Here is a 16,514-nt window from a genome sequence, read left to right on the forward strand (position 1 = left end):
TAAAAATCAGTATTGTTTATGATATCCTTTACAAGGACCTACTAAACATAAATACAGTGGCTGTCTGCATTCTGTGAGTTTGTCAGGAGTGTCAGGAATGGAAACAATAAGCTATTTCTGGCAGTACCCTAACAAATTCCTTTCTCCTTTAGGGACCTTCACTCAGGCAAACCTAGGATTCCTGCCTCCACTACAAACAATTTCAGAATAAGTCACTGTGAATCAGAGTTGGATTTTATAAAAAGGCACTTTCAACATGAATTTTAAGTACAGGGTTAATATAAACAGAGGTACTGTCAGGGAACAAAATCCATATTCAACCATGGTTATGGATTTTTAAAGATAGGATCTTAAGACACATTTAGTGTCTTTACAATGAATCTCTGTCTCTCTCTGTCTCTGTTTCTGTCTGTCTGTCTGTATGTCTCTCTCTCTCTCTCTCTCTATATATATATATATATATATATATATATATATATGTGTGTGTGTGTGTGTGTGTGTGTGTGTGTGTGTGTGTATACACATGCATATGTTTTGTCTATGTGTGTTTTAGTTTTAGTAGACTTTAATTCCATTCTTAAAGGTTTCCAGAAGCCCTTTTATGTAACACTGTTCAAAGAGTGTAGACTACAAGTCTAAAAGTCAGTTTTCCTTTGTAGACAATGTTGGCAGTGCTATTTAAATTGACAGATGGAAAATGAGTGCTAAAATTTGAGGTTGCATGTCATTCTTGCCCTAAGTAAGCACAGAGCAGTTTCCTATGTCACATATTGTCTCCTTGGCATTTTCCCTATCAGTGTTGTTTGAAGTGATTAGAGTTTCATTACTCTGAGACATAAGCTAAATCAATGTCTGTAAAGATATTGTTACAAATATATCCTTGAAGCTTCTGTATCACAGCAATATAGAAAATTGATCCTCACTCATCAATCAAAAAAAAATAATCCAAGCAAAAAAAGGAAGTTCATAACTAACCAGTGTCTGGCCTCTGTTCAATGTTAACACTATTGAGAACTTTTTGTTGTACTTATTTTTTTAAAAACTCATCTAAATAATGATCAAAATACTGTACTCTGGTTTTATGCAGCAAGAGATAAACTTTGGAGAAGCTTCATTGACAGACATCTGAGTTTTGTCATGCAGCCATTCAACTGGAAAAATCTTCCTGTTTTCTATAGTAGGAACCCACAACTATAGATATTAATGGTGTTTTATTGCTGTGAAGAGACACCATGACCAAGGCAACTCTGTTGGCTTATATTTTTCAAAACCTACTTTAATTAGGGTTCTTTTTTAAAAGTTAATTTTTGGATATTTTATTTACATTTCAGATGTAATCTGCTTTCTCACCCCAGGAACCCCCTATCTCATCCCCGATCCTCCTGCTTCTATGAGGATATGCCCCACCCACCCTCTCACTCTCACCTCCCCACCCACGTTCTTAAATGCTTTAACCTCCCTTCTAACATACCACCCACCAGAGGGAGTGGAAAAGAAAAGTTATTAGTACATGGGGGAAGTGGTCTTATTTTCAAACCATTCTTTGGAGGTGATTCCAATCATTGTTGTCAGGATATCAGCAGTTGAGATTACTAGCAAGTTACCAAACACGAATCAGCAGCTTCAGTCCAGTCCACTTGGTGAGCACTATAGAGGAATCAGCAGCAAGTCAATGAGAAAAAACCACAATGCTGGCATGAGTCCATGGAAGCAGCAAATCACCAAAATATCATAAGAGGTTCCTTGACAAGTTACTCTCTACAAAGTCCTGACAAGAGAAGATTAATGACGAGGTACAAGGCCAAGTAGTATCAGAGTGTCATCTGTCAGCAGAGACTAGCAAGGCAGCACAAGTTGAACCAAAGCATGAACTTTGTCCTACTGTCTGTGGTCATATTTACATTTTTTTTCTAAACATCACATATCATTTCACATGTCTGTTTTAAGGAAACATCCTTTCACCTGTGTCTGCTTCAGCAAAACATGCTTTCACTTGTCTGCCCCAGCAAAACATCATTATGACCTAACTGAGTCTCCAAAGAAACTAGAAATTTCTACTTTATAACTCTTATGGAGGCAAACAAGTAATTGGGACTGGCTTATAGTTTCAGAGGTTTAGTCCATTATCATCATGGTGGGAAGCATGGCAGCATACAGGCAGACATGATGCTGGAGGAGCCAAGAGATTTACATCTTGATCTGAAGGTATCCAGGAAGAGACTGGATTCCACACTGGGCAGAGCCTTAGCATATATATGTGACCTCAAAGCCCACCTTTACAGACACACTTCCTCCAACAAAGCCATACCTACTCTAATAAAGCCACGCCTCCTAATAGTGCCAGTCCCTATGGGCCAAGAATTCAAACAAATGAATCTATTGGAGGGGGAGTACATATTCTATCTACCACAGAATGATGGCTTTTATCTCATCACTATAAATCCTCCTATAGACTAGATTGAGCTTATTTTTGGATATATGAACAGTCTGAGACCTAACATGCTTTAGGTTTTTAATATATCTATTTCTATATCTATATATATGTAATTACATATATGTGTGTATGTAATGTGTATGTATATATGTATGTATGTATAAATTTAGGTACAAATTTAAAATTTTAAACAGGCCGGGTGGTAGTGGCGCATGCCTTTAATCCCAGCACTTGGGAGGCAGAGGCAGGCGGATTTCTGAGTTCGAGGCCAGCCTGGTCTACAGAGTGAGTTCCAGGACAGCCAGGGCTACACAGAGAAACCCTGTCTCGAAAAAAAAAAAAAAAAAAAAAAAAATTTTAAACAGAATGACAAAAGTAATGGAAAATTGAGAAACTTCCTCCTGCCCCCAGCAATGTGCAAAGAGATACTTTGTTGATAGTGTTGTTGTTCTTGTATCAGTTAGGGACAGAGCAGATGGTCGTCCTGTGTTCATCCAAGCTTGAGGCCTGGCTTGATGGCCAAAGCTATCTTATGCTTGGAACTCATAAAAATCAATCAAATCAAATCAAATCCAGGCAGCACATCCCAGGAAAAGGAAGGTAGACGGAGTCCTACAGACTGCTATGTCACCCACAGACCTGTTCTCCAGTGCATGGGCCATAGACACCTACTTGCCACCATGCATGCCACACAGCATGGATGGAGGATGTCACACAGAGGTCCACCAGCCATATGGCCAGCACACAGTTAGAGGCATCACAATGTGGTGTGAGTATGTGTTGGTTAGATGAAAGAGAAAGAGAAGTGGGACATCTTGAGCATTGTGGAGATGGAATTGGAGACTCGAGGGTAGAGAGGAGTAGCCTGTCCACAATTTAAGTGCTGACTCATACTTCAGGATTTTGATGTTTATGATGTTTCTCAAGTTTTAAAACTTTTTATTGTTTCTTTGTGAGTCTCTTATCATGCATCCCAGTCTTTCTCACCTCCCTGTTCCCTCATATCTGCCCTTCATCCTTGCATACTTCCTACAATAAAACATACAAGCAAATAAACATACAACAACAAAATAAAGCATAGAAAACATCTCATCTGGTCTTTGAAGCTGTAGTGTGTCACAGTGTGCTCTGATGTTAGACCCAGGGACAAGGAACATATGTGCACATTTTACATATCAAAGCAGACCTGGTCTCTAAGTTCTCCCAGAATCCTTTAGTCCCTACCTGGTTTGCAGCTTTTTGAGAAATGTAGCCATGGATGGATGATCTTGATCTTTTGATTCTGCTGCCTGCATCTCCTGGATGATAGAATTGCAGGAATGTTCCAACACAACCAGTTAATAGAGTGCTGGAGACCAAATTCAGGGTTTTGTAAATATTAGGCAAACCCTTTACCAACTCAGCTATATCATGATTCAGTGCTTATATGGATTTTTAGATTTCTTTCTTATAGGAAAGGACTTCAAGTTAGACAGAAATTGATATGAACCAACTGTTCTGTTTAAGGATTTATGTTTAATGATTAGAAGACTTTTCTTACAGTCTAGCTTCTGGCATCACACAATTAAATGACTCTCACCCTCTAACTGCATATATACAGGTACTGGATACTTAGCACATATTTCTATTATTACTGGCCATTCTTCCTCATTGTCCTAATTACATGAACAATATATGTGAGAGAATTTCTAGAACTAATTCCATGTGCTTGGAAAACTTACAACTTACCTCCATATAGGACTATGAAGCACCAATCTATGTCTTAGAAATCCAATAAAATATGTGTCTGTATCTAGATTCCAAATCTAACTTCTTCCAAATATATAATAAAACTCTCATTGTTGCAAATAACATCTTACAGAACATGAAAAGGACAGTAGGGAGCTTTGAAGTATTGAAGTGAGATAATATGACTTATCAAAATTTACTTTTTCTATGTTTCACATTTTATTTTGTCTTAGTTATCAGGATCACTTCGTAAAACTGCCTTATAATTGTTGTCTGCTAGGTGTCGATTTACACATCAGTGGTTTTGCTTCACATACAGAAACTTGATGGGGGGGGGATCTCTTCATTCCTTGAATTAATGTGAGCTCTGTACTTTCCAAGATAATTTATTTTTTTAGTATTTTTTTTATTTTTTTATTGGATATTTTATTTACATTTCAGATGCCATCTCCTTTCCCCATTTCCCCTCCCTAGAAAACCCCTATCCCATGCCCCCATTTTCTTTTTACTTTTATACATTTTTTAATGTTAACCAATGGCTTTACAAATTTGGTAATGCTCAGTATCAATCAGAAGTGTAACCTAATACCCAACCTAGATATATCAACTATCTTTGACTGGCGGAGACATGTGAACATCTGTCTCCATGTCTGGCCCCCCTCTCTCTTTCTCTCTCATCACCTAGCTTCTCCTCTCCTTCTCCTCTTCCTCTCCTTACTCCTCATCTCCTTACTCCTCCCACCTTAGCTCCTTCTACATATCACCCTTCCTGTTAAAATAAAACTTTTCTCTCAAAATACAGTTAGAGCATAACTATACCAATTTATGTCAGTAAAGTGCAAGATAGACCTAATACCCAGTCCATCATTTTGTTGACTAAGCAGAACATCTGTCATCTCTCCTAAATAAAAGACTTAGTTCTGAACCTGGCTTTTTTAAATTGGCTTTAGAATGAATGTCAGCTGAAAACCATCCTCTCAAATGTTTTCTCTCAAAGTAAATAGCAAGGATTGGCTATGAGACTATAAGTTTTCAACCCCATCAGAAATCCAGAAAGACTGAGTTAACTGAAATTATGGAAGCACAAAGCATAGCTTCTAAAACATAGCCAACTTATAGAGACTGCTGAACACCTGGACAGTCTCTATACTACAGAACATTGGAGCATCAAATCTTCATCCTTCTGGCCCAGGATCATCTGACAGACTTTAGTGATGCAGAATTATTAAGGGCTGATTACTCTGTCTTGGCAGATATAATCAGTTGACTATTCTGCAAGTGTGTCCTTTTCTGGACAGTAATTTGTCTGTAGATGGAAACAGGCAATTCTTGCCTAGTGGCTGATTCACTACAATTGGAATAACTCCAAAGAAGCTCAATTTCTTCTTAAAATCCAAAACAGGAAGCTGTCAGGAGCAGACAGGTCTCTAATCAAAATGAACATTAATACAGAAATGTTTGTCATGTCAATTCTGTGGATTTCTGATGTTTTGAAAACCAACTATTTATGTAAGGCATTCTGGACTGTTGTCTGTTAACTCCTCTCAGCTATTTCTAAATAAAATATAAAAAACACCCTAACAATAAACTCCAAGCCATGAATTTGCTATAGGCTCTTAACTCACAGGCTAACCATCTCAAATAAATTAAAAAAGTTAAAGGAGGACTGGGTGTAAGCCTTGTATTCCTAAATGTGTTATACAGGCACAATGCCTATGATAGTAACAATATTCATCTCACTTTTATATTAATAAGAAGCTTGTACCAATGAAAACCTTAAATTTAAAATCAAAGTAAATTTTGTATCATTTAAGAAATTATAACTTCATCTTAATAACAATTATACAGGTTTCTACCAATAGGTTATCGCTATGAAATAAATCCTAGCTAATCCTCCCTGTTCCAGCAAAACGACTACTTTTCCATAGAAAGACAGTCCAATATTAACTACCTCAGTCCCCAAGCCCAGGGAATAGGGGCGCTGACTCTTCATTAGCTTCTTCAAGCTGATTATGGGCATTGAGATATTAGAAGATGTTGGGGGCCAACTTTTAGCAGAAGGCGGCTATCAGCTTTGCAGCCATCTTGAGCCATATACCCTGACACGAGACTTGGATTACAATAGCCTACAACAGCTGAGCACACTCCGATAATCTTGGTTTAGATACCTTGGGTGTGTGAGATTAAAGGTGTGTGACTTAATAGTATACTTAGAAGTATAGAGATCAGAGTTAGAGACAAGACCTAAGGGCATGATTAAAGGTGTAACTTAGAGGCGTGGCTTAGAAGTAAGACATATAAAATGCAGAGGCAGACAGTAGGATTCAGACATTAGGGAGACACAGCAGAGAGAAGATATTAGGGAGACATCAGACTAGAGAGAGAGATTCATACACATCAGACATTAGGTAGAATCTGCCGTCACCGTCGATCTTGCTGGAACCTCGACCCACAGACCGGAGCTGCAGCTTGGGCCGGGATACAGTGGCCGCCCAAACGTGGGTCGGCCCGGGCCTCAACATTTTGCTCAGGCAGAGACATTTTGTGGCCACCCCAACGTGGGACTAGTGCGGTCCCCAACAAGAAGAGGGGTTGGGGGAAGAGTAAATTGATAAGCCTCTGACACTGAGTCTTCACTGCATCGAGCTGGAATTCCTGGACATCACGGGTTTGAGCAGGTCTGCTCAGCTTGCTTGATGAGTAGATACACCAAGGCTATGTATTCTGCAATATACAATTCTCAAAACAATTTTTAGTATCAAGATAATTGTTTGTTTGAATTCTGGAATCTAGTCTTCTGGCTGCCTGCCTCTGTCATGTCTAATCCATATAATTCTGGGAGTTTCTATGAGGGTGTGCTCCCACCATCCTCTCATTCCTACCTCCCTGCTCTTGCAATTCCCCAACACTAGGGAATCCAAACTTTCAGGTACCAAGGCTGTCCACTTCCACTGATGCCTGGCAAGGCCACCCTCAACTACCTATACAGGTGGAGCCATGTGTTCTCAGGCTGGAGATTTTAGAATGGCTACTCCAGCTTGTTTCTTAGGACCATTTGCTTGAAAAATTGTTTTCCAGTCTTTAACTCTAAGATAGAGTCTGTCTTTGTCACTGAGGTGAGTTTCCTGTATGCAGCAAAATGCCGGGTCCCATTTATGTATCCAGTCCATTAGCCTATGTCTTTTAATTGGGAAATTGAGTCCATTGATGTTAAGAGATATTAAGGAACAGTGATTGTTGTCTCCTGTTATTTTTGTTATTAGAGGTGAAGTAATCTTTGTGTGGTTATCTTCTTTTGGGTTTGTTGGAAGAGGATTACTTTCTTGCTCTTTCTAGGGTATAATTTCCCTCCTTGTATTGGAGCTTTCCTGCTGTTATCCTTTGTAATGCTGGGTTTGTTAAACGATATTGTGTAAATTTGGTTTTGTCATGGAATATCTTGATTTCTCCATCTATGGTAATTGAGAGTTTTGCTGGGTATACTAGTCTGGGCTGGCATTTGTGTTCTCTTAGGGTCTGTATGACATCTGTCTAGCATCTTCCAGCTTTTATAGTATCTGGTGAGAAGTCTGGTGTAATTCTAATAGGTCTGCCTTTATATGTTACTTGGCCTTTCTCCCTTACTGCATTTAATATTCTTTCTTTGTTTTGTGCACTTGGTGTTTTGATTAGTATGTGACAGGAGGTATTTCTTTTCTGGTCTAGTCTATTTGGTGTTCTATAGGCTTCTTGTATGTTTATGGACATCTCTTTCTTTAGATTAGGAATGTTTTCTATAATTTTGTTGAAGATATTTATTGGCCCTTTAAGTTGGGAATCTTCACTCTCATCTATATCTATTATCCTTAGGTTTGGTCTCCTCATTGTTTCTTTTATTTCCTGGATATTTTGTGTTAAGAACTTTTTGCATTTTGCCTTTTCTTTGACAGTTGTGTTGATATTTTTTATGGTATCTTCTGCACCTGAGGTTCTCTCTTCTGTCTCTTGTATTCTGTTGGTGATGCTTGTGTCTATGACTCCTGATTTCTTTCCTAGATTTTCTATCTCCATCGTAGTCTCCCTTTGTCATTTCTTGATTGTTTCTACTTCCATTTTTATGTCCTGGATGGTTTTGTTCAATTTCTTCACCTGTTTGGTTGTGTTCTCTTGTAATTCTCTAAGGGATTTTTGTGTTTCCTCTTTACGGGCTTCTATCTGTTTACCTGTGTTCTCCTTAAATTCTTTGAGAGTATTATTTATGTCCTTCTTAAAGTCCTCTATCATCATCATTAGAAGTGATTTTAAGTATGAATCTTGCTTTCCTGTTGATATGGGGAATTCAGGACTTTCTAGTGTGGGAGAACTAGATTCTAATGATGCCAAGTACCCTGGGTTACTGATGCTTATGTTCTTGCACTTGCCTTTTGCCATCTTTATCTCCTTAGTGCTACCTGCCCTGTCCCTGACTGGAGCCTGTCTTTCCTATTATCTTGGTTGTATCAGAACTTTGTGGGTGGGTGTAACTACTGGGGTAAGCGCTGGGGCCCAAAATCTTCTCAGTGCTCAGGCACAGACAGGATGCTGCCCAGGTTAGAGCTCTGGGAGCCCAGTTTCCTCTGGGTTCTTAGAGATTGGGGGCAGACCTGCCACCCAAGATCTGCTCAGTGCTCTGGCCCAGACCAAAGGGAACCCATGCTCCGGGCCGGGAGTGACTTCCTCGGTCCTTGTGGGTTCCAGTTTCTCCCTGTTTGGGGGGGGGGGTGCTTGAAGTCTGCTTACCTAAGATACTGTCCAAGTTAGAGCACCTGGGATCCCCACTTCCTCTGGGTTCTTAGAGATTGGAGGCAGAGCTGCCACCCGTGATCTGCTCAGTGCTCTGGCCTAGACAGGAAGGAACCAGTTCTCTGGGCAGGGAGTGACTTCCTGGGTCCTTGTGGGTCCCAGTTACTCCCTGTTTGGGGTGATTGTTGCTGTATGCTTACCTGAGATACTGCCTGGGTGGTTCTGTGTGATTGGAGGCAGAGCTGCTGTCTTGGATCTGCTCAGTTCCTGGGCCCAGACTGGAAGGGGGTAATTTATTTTTTAAGGTCTTCTGAAAAGATATAAAATTATTTGGTACTAAAAGATTAAATTAAAAGTTTTCAAGGCAACAAACATTATAAATGTGAAATTATAAATCCTGAAATGAGTTGTTCATTGTCAATATTTTTATGTAAAGAAAGAACTTAGTGTTTAAAAGACAGAAAAAGAACTTGAAACAAATGGACTTACCTTCTCTTTACTTCTGAGTACATATGTGAAAGTATTGGTGAAAATTATATTAGGCAATGCAATTGAACACAGTAAAAACTGTCAAATATCCTGATACTGATGGAAGTATTTTGAGAGCAGACAGATTCTGATGTGATGAAATGATGTTTTGCACAGGATTTTATCAAAGTAAGTATCATAGTTTAGTTCAGGATAACATTAGCATAACTAGCAAGGCAGAAACAAAAAATTCCAAGGAGACACTTATGTATTTCAGAGTGTCTATCAGACTATTAAAAATGATGGGTCCCAAAGAAATGAGAAATTTACCAGGACTCTCAGGCTTGGGGGAAAGAAAAGTTGCCAGCCAGAGAGAGAATTTGTCTCCTGGAAAGAGATTTCAGAGAGTTCTAACAATTTGTCAGGTCACCTTACAAGATGAGACTGAACCCCAGACTGTGATGTGTCAATGGTGGGTGGGAGCATCCCTAAGCCAAGACCCCTTAGATGTGCATATTCTTGCACCTAGTTAACCTTAATTCCCTTTATGACCCTGAAGACATACTTGGGGAATCACTGTATCTTGTTGTGCCTCTTCCCAGTGTGGTCACATTGAATAAATCTCTCTGCTTTCCTCTAATAATTTGGCTGAAATGATGTGACTTATCAAATTTTTGTTAGTTTCCTGAGGACAGCTGACTGAACCTGGCTTGATGCACAGGGTGTGACATACCAAATTCAGGAACATAAACTATGCATATAACAAGATTTTCTTGTAGTTGATGATTTTCAGTAACACATGGTGCTTTCTAACAACACTGCTCTTAGTGGTAGGTTAAAAATATATGTCAAGGATAGAAATGAGGATACCAAATTGATGATTAATATGATCTTGTCATCTTGGATCATACTGCTGTGTGATAACATATGAATACCATATCATAACAAAAGAGATCAGACTGTGCTTATAAGGTAAAACAAGTAGAATTCTTTATTGTGTATAAAGAAAGAAATATGAGGACTGTTCCAAAGCTTCTGATGTTAGCAGTGGCAACATAGGTTGAAATGGAAACAAGGACATGGTGGAATAGAATTTGATAACAGTATCAGGAATTCACTTTTAGGAAAGTTTATTTTCAACATTTATTAACAGACCAGATGATAGAATATGTGGCCCAGAGGCTGCTTGGTGTATAGATGAAGTGCTAAGAACCATTTAATTCCTTTTTAAAGTTCTAAGGGTCTCTCAGTGCAATTGAAATAGGAAAGTAGCTGGCAATAGGAAACTTGCCTCTTTGAAGTCTATAGCAAGAATTTAAAGAGAGTCATCAGCATAGTTGTTAGGTTTTTTTTTTAACTCAAATTTACAGTAAGCAAACCTACAAAATGAGCAAAAAAGAAGGATGTGGCTGGAGTTAAAGTTATTTTAAGGCAGAATATTTGAATGAGAATTAAAGAAGTTGAAAAAACATGTAAATAAATGCAGAGATACACATTTAAATACCTTTTTACTGATGTACACACAACACAAAAACTTTAGAGATGCCCAATTTATGTGATTGTAGCTGAAGTTGCTCTCTCCTGAGATGGTGTTTGCTTTTTACATGGTTTTCTGAAAGTCAACATATTTGCAAGACACATGAAAATGGTTTTGTGAAACTTCTTGGTGTCCTTTTAAAAGATAGCTAAAAGTAAAGCAAGTACTTCCTTGAGCTTCTTGATGTTTATCACAAATTAATCTTAAAGATTTAATTCTACTAGAAACTTAAGGAGTGACTACTAAATAAGGTTTCAGTCTAAATCTAGAGCTCTTCTCTATGGAGAAATATAGTGAAATAAGTTCACAGTATTTGTGCTCTTTCTTACAGTACATGATATGACATTCACAATAAACTTTGAAACACTGATCCAATGTCACTCTTGCTTTGAGTATTAATATATGAGTATTAATATATAAGATGGACAAGACAGGTGTAATGGAAAAGACTCAAGTTAATAGTACTATAGGTTTCTGAATTTTGATTGTAAAGTTATATTTTCAAACTTTGGTTGCAAACTGTGCCCCAAGTCAAGTCTGGCCATCCTCAATAAGTGAATTGAAAGTGTCAAATTAAAAATAGAAATAAAAAAGGAAACATATTCAATTTTGTCACTGTGGAAATGCATGAGAGAGGCACAATAAAGTAATGGAAGTGGCCACTTCATGGGTGGTAAAGGGAAAGTTTATTCTTAACAGCCAAGGTTGTCTCTTTGGGAAAGCAGAGAGAAGTGAGATGGGTAAAAATCTCTAGAGTTATAAAGAGAAAGGATATCTGAGGAAGAAGGGGTGCAAAAATGAACCAGTCTGGGAGTTTAAGGGTAGAGGTAAGGGGTCAGGATAGACTTTGAAATGCACAAAGGGCACTTGTAAAAAGGGATCAAGGAAGCCTGGAGGCTAGTATGAACTTTGATATTCTGATAGCTGCCATAGGTATATGTCAATGAATAGTCAAATGTCCCTTTTGCTGGAGGGAAGAGAAATGACTCTTTTGTTGGAGGATGGGGAAGCTTGAAGAAATTCCATTTCACAAGTTCCTGAGGGATGGTGACTTTTATTTAACCACCAGAAATCTTTCAACTTCTATTGTCCAGCCTGAGCTCGGCCTTGACCCAATTTTGGAGCAAATCAGTGGGCATGCCATTTGAGGAGGAAATGGGGTGTGCATTTGAAAGAGGGACAAGTCAGACTTAGGGGTCATCACTGAGTGTCTTTGGCACATTGATAACTGGCTTATTGAGGACAGGTGGTAAGACATGGCTTGTGGTACAGATTGCTATCTGCAAGTTCAGTAACAGAGAATCTAGAGTTATTTGGCCTCATTTGCCTTTCCAGTCTAAAGATAAATGCAGTCTTGTGTATATGTCTACTATTAGGAAATAACTTCCTAGTTCAAATCAGATAATTTCATAGTGGGGCCTTTTTACTTGCTTTTTGTAGTGATTGATTCTGATTTTGTTTCTCTAAATCTGTCAGTACTGGTCCCTAATCTTCCAAATCAAGCTCAAATAAATAAATAAATAAATAGCCACAATTTACCGACAAATTTTAAAACCAAACCTTATTCAACCAATGTAAATCCATGTCAGATGTCAGGACCAGCCTAGCCACTTAAATTGCAAAACCTATGTATTCCTATTTGTATCCGAATGATGACCTTATAAAGGCATATATTTGCCCAAAGATGTTTGAGCATTTCATGCTACATTGAGAGTTTTAACTCTATTGATCTATTCACAATACTTCTATTAATTTGGAGTAAGATTTTATTAGTTTTTTTGATGGCTCAGTTAACATTGTTCATTGATATTGAGCAACAAATTCCTTGGGGGTTTTTCACATTAATCACTGTCAAGCTCAGTCTCCTGAACCATTAATCAGTCTTTTGGACTTTAATGCAAAGCTCCTGCTTTGCCTTAATAGACCTCACCTTGGTGGTTTCACCTACTCATTTTACCCTACTGGGTACTTTAACAATTTTGATTTGACTTTCTGTATTTTTTTTTTTCTTATATAGTTGTTGTTTGGCAATAGAATTTATTCTGACAATATTCCAGGGAGATTTTTAAGACTCAGAAATTTCCAAATTTTCCAAAATTGACTTTCTGTATTCCTAATAAAAGTTTCTGTGAAAAAAAAAAAAAAAAAAAAAAAAGTTAATGCAGCAGGTTTCAAACTACTACTCTTAGGAATGATAGCTAGTTTGCAAGCTTGGCTCTTGGAAAGCTTTGGAAAATTTAGATTTATGGAAAACATTTAACATTCTTTGTAGTTGATTTAAAAAGTGTTAATGTCCTCAGGACTATTGAAATGTGTTATCTTTCTGTGAGTCTGAACTGTTTGCCATATGATAGGTAGAAGTACTTATGCTACAGAAGCCATTAAAAAAACAAACAAAATGCTAAGATGAGTTGAGCTTGATGGCACAGGAGAACCAGGAGTTGAAGACCATCCTTGGTTATGTAGTGAGTTGGTGGTCAGCATGGATTGCTACAAACAAACAAACAAACAAACAATTCTAAATTGAATCCTAAATGGTCTTCTGGATCAGTAATACTGTATGCATATAGCTGCATTTTTTGTTGACGGGGAAAAGGATGCTATATACCAATGCTTTTGAGACACTGCATGTATAAGGAAGCCTGACGATGGATTTTAAGAATCTCCCTTTTGTCTTCTCCCCTTATGATTTAGAAATATTAAACTTGTAATAAATCTTAACTCTGATTACAAGAACTTACTGTCTCACGAGTCCTTCCTATGAATATTTTTGTTAATCTGTAAATGTTGGCATGGTGTTAAAGACGCCAGACAGACATCCCAGCTGTAATGCCTGCAGATATAAATTGCCTATCCCAGGTATCAATCACATGTCGAAGTTTAAGGATGATTGTAATTCTAGTCTTTATAAGCTTAAAAGTTTTCGCTTATGTAATATGACTAATAGGCATTGTATGTTTGGTCATAGTTTCTACTATCCTTTAAAGCGATACTTTCCATTTTTGTTTTTAAGGTGCTTATTACTCAGTCTCTACTTGAAAAGGAAGAGTCTTGGGGTTGGAGAGATGGCTTAGTGGATAAGGGTGGATATTGCCCTTCCAGACCATCTGATTTCCACTCTCAGTACCCACATCAGACAGCACAAGCACCTGTAACTCTAGCTCCAGAAAATCTGACTTCTTCTCTGGTCTGCTTGAGCATCAAATTCATGTATAGAACGTCCCCATGCACATATATACATGGTTAAAAAGAAATAAAAAGAATAGAAAGGGCCTTAAGTAAAATGTGTTGGGGAATTTTCAACACAAAAGAGTCCTTAGATATCTAAATCAGCATAAAATTGAGGTGCCTGAATGCACATGTTTGGTGGCACTATTCATAATAATTAACCTTGTTATGGAATCAGCCTAGATATGCATCAAATGAAAACTAGATACAGACAAAAATGGCACAAATACACAATGGAATTTTCTTCAGACATAAAGGAAAATTTACATTATTTGCAGGAAAATGGATGGATCTGGTGATCATCATATTAAGTAAAACATGCCAGTCTTGCAAAGGCTAATAGTGCATACTTTCTCATATGCACATGCTGTATGTGTGTATGTGTTTGTATTGCATTCATCTATTTTGTGCATGTACTTGTGTGTGTAAATCAGAACACTACTTATAGGAGTCCATTCTATCCCTATACCACATGTTTTCTGTGGCTAGAACCCAGGTCTTCAGGCTTAGATTGATAGAAGCATCAATGCCTGTCGATGCTTAAAATATCATAAAATAAATCTCCATAAAATATCAATGTCAGTAGTGGATGAGTTGAAAAGAGGAACAGAGCCAGAGAGAGTAACAAGAGAAGGAGATTGGAGTAAACATGATAAGAGTACATGATATATAATATGTATGTGTCATAATGAATTCTATCATTTTCTATTGTGAATACATTTTAATTTTGGAAATGTACATTAAAAAACTAATTAAGTATTTACCACCATTACTTTATGCTGTATAAAATATAAAACCTTCATACTTTGAGTGTGTGAATGGATACTGTAATCTGGTTTGCAAATTTAAGAAAATCCTACTAAAGATACCCCTTCCCACCCCAATATCCAACAGTGGTGGTGGCTGTACTTTAGCCAAGTGTGTTGAAGATCCTTGATTTCCGCTTGTCATTGAAAATAAAAAAGGAAGATGAAACTACATATTTTTAGGTTAAAAGAATTTTTATGGGTATTCTTCAGTGACATCATCCAAATTGCTTCCCCCTCAGCAGTTATCAAGACCTTTAAATATATCTGTTTATCAATCTTTCAGCATTCATTTAATGTAGAATTGTTTGGAGTGTATTTATTCTTTACTGAAGTGTTATTGTGTTACAATGCATTTGTTTTCTATATTTTTCTTTACTTTAGTATATCCTGTACTATAGTAATAGAGTATTTTTCCATGTAAATAATGAAACTTAAGAACATATATGTTTTTTGATCTATGCAATGTTAAACTATACAAATACCTTTTTAAACATATCTATTTTGGTGTTAACTGGATTTTATTGGGGATAAAATTCAATCTGAAGATCAATTTCAGAAAAATAGATATCATTATTATGTTGAGTCATCTAACTTGTTCACACAGTAGTAGCTTTCCTTCATTGTTTTCCAGATCTAACAAGTGGCTCCATGCATGGTTTGATAAATACATGATGAGGAATGTTTTTATAGGCCAAATACTATATTTCATAAATCAGAATTTCCTGGGGCTGAGATACAGTATCAGTATGTTTACAAACTGGTCACTATAGATGGATACTGAAGATCAGTTAATTGGAGACATGCAGACAGAAGCATGGTCAAGGGTAGAAGCAAGAGTTGTTAATCTCCACAATTTGTGTCAGAAGAACAAGGCCTATTGAATGGACAGGCTTCATGCATGCCAGATTGTACCTGGTTTTACTCAATCTAATCTGAAAGATATCAGGACGTGCTGGAATTCTGGTTGTAATACTTCACAGAACACTCTAATTGTTTTGTTTATTTATAGTATACTGAAAAAGCATTCAAGGCCAACTGACAGGATTACTTGAGGACATTCACAGCAGTTGCAACTGAAGATTCAGATCAATCTAGGATAGACTTTATGTATTGAACTGCCTTATTTACTTCAAAAATATTGAAATTATTCTGTATGATTTCGATAGTAAATTGAGATAAATTTGAAGTTTAAAAACAAATGTTCACTTCAGTGTAACGCCCAAGCTGTCCCACGTTGGGCAGCCAAACTGTAACGGCCCACTTCGTTCTGCAGATCCGGGTCTAGCGAGAGAGTGTGGGGCAAGCGACACAAAGAATGGAGACAAGACAGGGTGTGTGGTCAAGTCTCAAGTCTCGTTTATTGTGTCTCTCTCTCCTTGTCTCCTGTATTCTCTCTTGTCTCTCTTATTCTCTTCTATTGAAGGGCAATCTGGGGTATTTATAGGCTTTTGCCATGTGCCTTTTAGGCGCATGAATACCACGTGCCTTGCAGGTGTTGATATGATGTAAGCCTTACAGGCGTCTATAGCGTGGATAGCACATGCACTGT

Source organism: Arvicanthis niloticus, chromosome X (genome assembly GCF_011762505.2).
Source record: "Arvicanthis niloticus isolate mArvNil1 chromosome X, mArvNil1.pat.X, whole genome shotgun sequence".
Lineage (NCBI taxonomy): Eukaryota > Metazoa > Chordata > Mammalia > Rodentia > Muridae > Arvicanthis > Arvicanthis niloticus.